Below are 6543 nucleotides of genomic sequence, written 5' to 3'. Positions count from 1 at the left end.
GCTTCACCCAAGTGCAAGGCAATCCAAGTAGGAACCCAACCTAAGGGAGGGTTCTGCTGATCAAGTCAAGCTTGAAAGGGCATTAAGAAATTGGTACCTGATGTACTATTGAGATAGAAAAGTCAAGGAAATCAAGAAAGAGATAAGCATACTCAAAGCACATAAGGTAAGGGGACTGACAGGTGGATCATCAAGATTGGTGGCCAAAAGAATTGAGAGAGGGAAAATAATATACAGAACAAGACATTTAGTTTAGAGTCTGATCTGAGAACAGAAGACATGTGCCAGGTCAAAGGTATAGTTATAGATGTCTCACAGGACCTGCCAGGATGAATATTGCCTTATTACCTAATAATTTTACAACTAGAAATTATCTTAGGGAAATACCCCAAATAATGCAAAATGTATAAGTATGAAGACATTCATTCATTAAAGCATAACTGTAGTAGCCCAACCTAATTATGTAAAAATTAAATGTTAAAGTAATAGAGTATTCACTGATGGAATATTGTATGTGCACTATAATTACACTTTTAAAAAAAACAGTGGCAATGAGATTTTGAGCAAGATTTATTTTTCCACTTTTGAGCTTGGGATAATATGGTCACGGTATATTATGACTATGTTTGAATAAAGCCTCAACTATTCATCTGAATATAAATATCAAAAGACATGCAAAATATATTTTTCCCTTAAAANATTTTTCCACTTTTGAGCTTGGGATAATATGGTCACGGTATATTATGACTATGTTTGAATAAAGCCTCAACTATTCATCTGAATATAAATATCAAAAGACATGCAAAATATATTTTTCCCTTAAAAATTGTAGTTTTTATTGTGGATAAACAGTTAAGAAGGCCATTTTTCCTTCTGCATAAAAATTTGATCCTCAGTTACCTCTCTAGTTCTGTTCCTCTGGTAACCTAATAAAAGTAAATTGCCGACTATGTTACATTGATTATCATAAAAATGACCAGTGATTGGTTAACTGTAACTGGAGAGGGAAGAATTATAAATGAACTATAAATACATGATAGGAAGCTATTGCTTTGGGATTTCTTGAGTGTGGTAATTCTTGTACTTGGCATGCCCTTGCGGGGAACCTGGAAGGTATCCCTGTGGAGTTGCTATAAGAGATATTAATTGCTGTAGGACAAGAGGTTTTTAAACCCAGGGTGGTTCCCACACATTCCAAATATGAGCCTTATTCCCTTGCTCCTGAGCTATTCCCTGGGGAGTCAAATAAAATATCTCCTGGGCAGCTGTGTGGGTTGCTGCATAGACTCATTTAGGAATTATTCCTACAGAATAGTAACATGTGATGTTGCCCTGATGGCAAGCTATGGTTCCTGTCCTATATCCTTGTGAATTATTAATGCNTCTCATATAATTATAACATATCCTATTGATTCTGTCTTTCTGGAGAACCCTGACTAATACAGATTTTGATTCCAGAGAAGTGGGGTGTTGCTTATAACAAATACTTGAAAATGTGGAAGCGGCTTTGGAACTACTGGGTGTTGAGGAGAGGTTGGGGGAATTTGGAGGAACAGGCTAGAGAAAGCCTAAAGCTTAGTGAAAATTTAGAAGTGGAGCTGCCTGAGGACTTGGGGACCCAACCCCCACACCAGTGTGCAGAAGACATGGAACATGGAGTCAAGTTATCTGATTTGCCAGCTTTGAGATTCAATGCTTGCTCTGCTATGTTTTGGACTTGTTTGGGACCCGTTTCTCCTTTCTTTTGGCCTATTTCTCCCCTTTAGAATGGGAATGTGTATCCTATGTTTGTCCCACCTTTGTATCTTGGAAGTAGATAACTTGTATTGATTTCACAGATGGGACTTTGAACTTTGGACTTTTGAGTTGAAACAAGTTAAGACTTTGGGGATGAAATGAATGTATTTGCATGTGAAAAGACATGAGTTTTGGCGGGCCAGATGTGGAATGTAGTGGACTGAATTATGGCTGTTCAAAACTCACTGAATCTTGAATTGTGTCCCCCAAGTTTATGTATTAGAATCTTAGCCCCCATTGTGACTCTTAAGAGGGTCAGAAATCCCATTATGGTAATTGAAAGGTGGAGCCTTAAATAGGTGATTAGATTGTAGGACCATGCCATAGTGAATGGATTAAAAAATGGTGGTCAAGGGCGTGGTTCTGGGGGTTTTAAAAGAAAAGGAGAGTCTGTCTTTCTTGCTCTCTCTGATCACTCTGCTTCCACCATCTTGCAATGTGAGATTCCTGGATCACTGTCACCACCACCAGATAGACTCTGGACTTCCCAGCCTTAGAAACTGTAAGCAATAAATTTCATTTTTCTTTATAATTACCCAGTTCCGTGTATTTTGTTATAAGCAACACAAAACGGACTAATACAATACATATAAGCAGTAGTTGTGTGAAGTGAGGGGGAAGTTGTATAAAGTGTTTTTTTTTAACATATATAAAGCTGGAATTGTTGAATCTGGCCAGCTTTAGTTTTTGGAGAGTGTGGGAAGTTTAGTATTTTAGCTTTCCAGATTATCTAAGTAGAGGCATCCTCTCCGGGTAGAGGAGTTGTGAATGGCTTTTGGGCTGTAGGACTTAAAACGACACTATTTCTTCACTGACTATTTTGTAGACCTCACAATCAAGGTGTATTTCATGTCTTAGATATCACTGCTGGTGAGGATATATGAAACCAATGCTCTTATACTTTGGTAACATTGTAAATTGGTTCAACACTTTTGGAAAGCAATATTTAGTACATATTTTGAGATTCATTAAAATGTTTTTTACATCTTGGGCTTCACCCAAGTGCAAGGCAATCCAAGTAGGAACCCAACCTAAGGGAGGGTTCTGCTGATCAAGTCAAGCTTGAAAGGGCATTAAGAAATTGGTACCTGATGTACTATTGAGATAGAAAAGTCAAGGAAATCAAGAAAGAGATAAGCATACTCAAAGCACATAAGGTAAGGGGACTGACAGGTGGATCATCAAGATTGGTGGCCAAAAGAATTGAGAGAGGGAAAATAATATACAGAACAAGACATTTAGTTTAGAGTCTGATCTGAGAACAGAAGACATGTGCCAGGTCAAAGGTATAGTTATAGATGTCTCACAGGACCTGCCAGGATGAATATTGCCTTATTACCTAATCAGTGTGGAATCTGATAGCCTTCTGAGTATGAATATTTATTTGGATGTAAAACATCTCATAGTGGGTAATGAAGTTTATACATTCCTATATTAGTTGTTGATGTCCAGTTTAAGCATATGGAATAAAAATATAAACACTTTAACCATACTGCCTGGGTCCTGACTCTGGCATTTACTAGCCGTTTGACATTGAGCAAGCTCTTAAACTCTCTGAGTCTCAATTTTCTCATCTGAAATTGCAGATATTTCTATCTCAAAGAGTTGTTGTTAGAATTAAATGAGTAATACACTTAGGACCTGTCATATTGTAAATACTCAATAAATGTTAGCTATATTATTAAAAATCCATAAATCTCTCTAAATGTAGACAAATATAGTAATAACTACTCATTCATTATTCATTTAGTCTACATAAACTTATACTCAGATTACAATAATAATAACTTATTCTGTATATCAGTCAGGGTCCAATCACGAGAGAGAAACCACAAAGTAAACTGAATGGAAAAAATTTACTATAAGGAATTATTAACTATTGCAGAGGACTGGAGTAATGATGGATTGTCTAGTAAGAAATAAAGAGAACTCCAAAGAATATAAGAATATCAGATGTAGGGAATAACCAGTACCCCTAACTCTGAGAAAGAGTGCCTAAAAAGGACCACCCCTCCCATTCCCCACAAACACATACTCTGATGAGATCCAGACCCTGATGAAGAGAGAGCATGACTGTGCCTTAGGTAATGGCAAAGAAGTTACTGTGGTGCTGAACTAGCAAATTGCTGGAAATCTGTCCTCTGGGATTTGCCATAAATCTGCCCTCTGGAGTATCAGAAAAACCGCTCATGGGAAGGTGACTCATGTAAGACACTCCTTACAAAACTGCTTGAGAATGGGTGACATAGAAGCTGCTGCTAGTGCTGCTGGCCACTGTGCACTATAGAAGCTGGATGCTGGGGAAGCCGCTTGAGCTGCAGGATCCTTATGCTGGAAAAACTGTCCACACTGCAGGAGCTGGCTCCTGAGGAAGGTGCATGTGTAACAGGATCTGAGCTCTGGGGTAGCTGTGCAAACTGTAGGAGCCTGCTGAGAGAGCACATTGGAACCAGGAAGGTAATCCCCTTTATACTGGATGGTCTCTCTAGCACCCTCCTCTGACAAAGCTTAACATTCTGCCGGCTGGTGAAGGGAAGATATTTAAAGGGCCCATATCCATTTTTACAAAGCAGGTAATGAAGAATATTGGAAACAATAGGCAAGCAAGGAGTTTAAATCTGCTATATACAAATTACTGGGTTTAGGAGCAATGTTCATGTTATACATAGATGCTTAAGCTTCAGATGAAAAGTAAAGTAATTTTAACAAATCTTTTTGATTTTGATTATTATGAAAACATTCATTTTTCTTTTAAAATTAAAAAAGCTTTTTCATTTTTTTTGATGTTTCAGTTTATTTCCCTTTTCAGACTGATGAAAACAAATTTTATAAGGACACAGAAGGTCTTTCTTTGACCTTTCCAACTTGTCTGATTATTTGCATTTCCATTTCTTCACAATGAGCAGCATCAACAGTCTAGTAGCCTTTTTTCACAATAGACTAATAGCTAATAATTGGGAGTTTGTACTGAGCAGCATCAACAGTCTAGTAGCCTTTTTTCACAATAGACTAATAGCTAATAATTGGGAGTTTGTACAATATGTTTCTAAATATAGTCACCCCTCGGTATCCACAGGAGATTGGTTCCAGGACCTCCATCAATACCAAAATATGTGGATGCTCAAGTTCCTTATATAAAATGGGGTAGTATTTGCATATAGTCTATTCACATCCTCCTGTATAGTTTAAATCATCTCTAGATTACTTACAATACCTAATACAATGTAAATGCTATGTAAATAGTTCTTATATTGTTTTTTATTCGTGTTATTTTTTATTGTTTTTTCCTGAATATTTTTAATCTGTGGTTGGTTGAATCTATGGATGCAGAATCTGTGTATAGGGAGGCCTAACTGTATAGTATTTCATTATAAAAAATTGAGAATTATCTACTATTTTGAATATTCTGCTCAAATTTTTATCTTTTTTTATTTTGGGTTCTAATTATGGTAGACAGTTCAATGCTATACTAAGTTCTGTTACTTATTAATATATTTAGATTGTATCAGTCAGAGTAGAATAAGATATGCTGCGTGGCAGACAACTCCAAATTGTAGTGGTCTAACACAATAAAAGTTTATTTCTCTAATTGAATATTCACATGCCAAAAGATGAATATAGGTCCATACCTTACACTGTATACAAAAATTAACTCAAAATGGACTATAGACCTAAACACCTATAAAACTTATAGAAGAAAACTTACTAGAAAATAGATTTTGGGTCAGGCAAACAGTTCTTAAATATAACACCAAAAGCATGTGGCATTAAAGAAAGAAAAAAATAAATAAATTGAACTTCATTGAAATTAAAAAAACTTCTGAATTTCAAAATACACCATTAAGAAAATGAAAAGACGAGTCATAGAATGGGAGAAAATCTTTGCAAATCATGAATCTGATTAGGGCCTTGTATCAGAATATATAAAGAACTCTTACAACTTGATATAAGACAAACAGCCCAGTTAAAAAATGGGCAAAGGATTTGAATAGACAATTTGCCAAAGAAGATATAAGAATGGTTATTAATAAGCACACAAAAAGATGCTCCACATCATTAGCCATTAGGGAAACACAAATTGAAACCATAATGAGAAACCACTCACCCCCACCATAAGTAAAATCATTGCAAAATGATTGCTTATACTTTGGAAAACAGTTTGGTAGTATCTTAAAAAGTTAAACATAAATTTATTATACACCCCAGCAATTCCACTCCTAGGAACCTACTCTGGAAAAATAGAAACAAATGTTCACACAAAGACTTTCACACAGATGTTCATAGCAGTCTTTTTCATAATAGCCAGGCATTGGTAACAATCCAAATGTTCTTCAACTGGTGAATGGATGAGCAAAATGTATTACATTCATGGAATTGAATTTTATTCAGCAATAAAAAGGAAAGAACTTCTGAGTGGTACAGTGTGGATGAACCTCAAAAACATTGTGCTGAATGAAAGAAGTCAGATGCAAAAAACGACATATTGCATTAGTCCATTTATATGTAATGGCCAGAAAAGGCAAATCTGTAGAGATAGCAGATTGCGTAGAGTTGGGAGTGGGAAGGAGGATCGACTGCAATGAACTTTTGGGGCAGTGATGAAAATGTTCTAAAACTGGATTGTGGTGATGGTTGTACAACGCTAGTCTCTGCTTATTGTAGTCATTTAGGGACTCAAAGAGACAGACATTCTATCTCAATACAAGCTTCCATGATTACCACGGCAGGGTAGAGGGAGATATATGC

This window comes from Galeopterus variegatus, unplaced genomic scaffold (genome assembly GCF_000696425.1).
Source record: "Galeopterus variegatus unplaced genomic scaffold, G_variegatus-3.0.2 Scaffold5508, whole genome shotgun sequence".
Classification (NCBI taxonomy): Eukaryota; Metazoa; Chordata; class Mammalia; order Dermoptera; family Cynocephalidae; genus Galeopterus; species Galeopterus variegatus.
Note: the sequence above shows the minus strand (reverse complement) of the source record.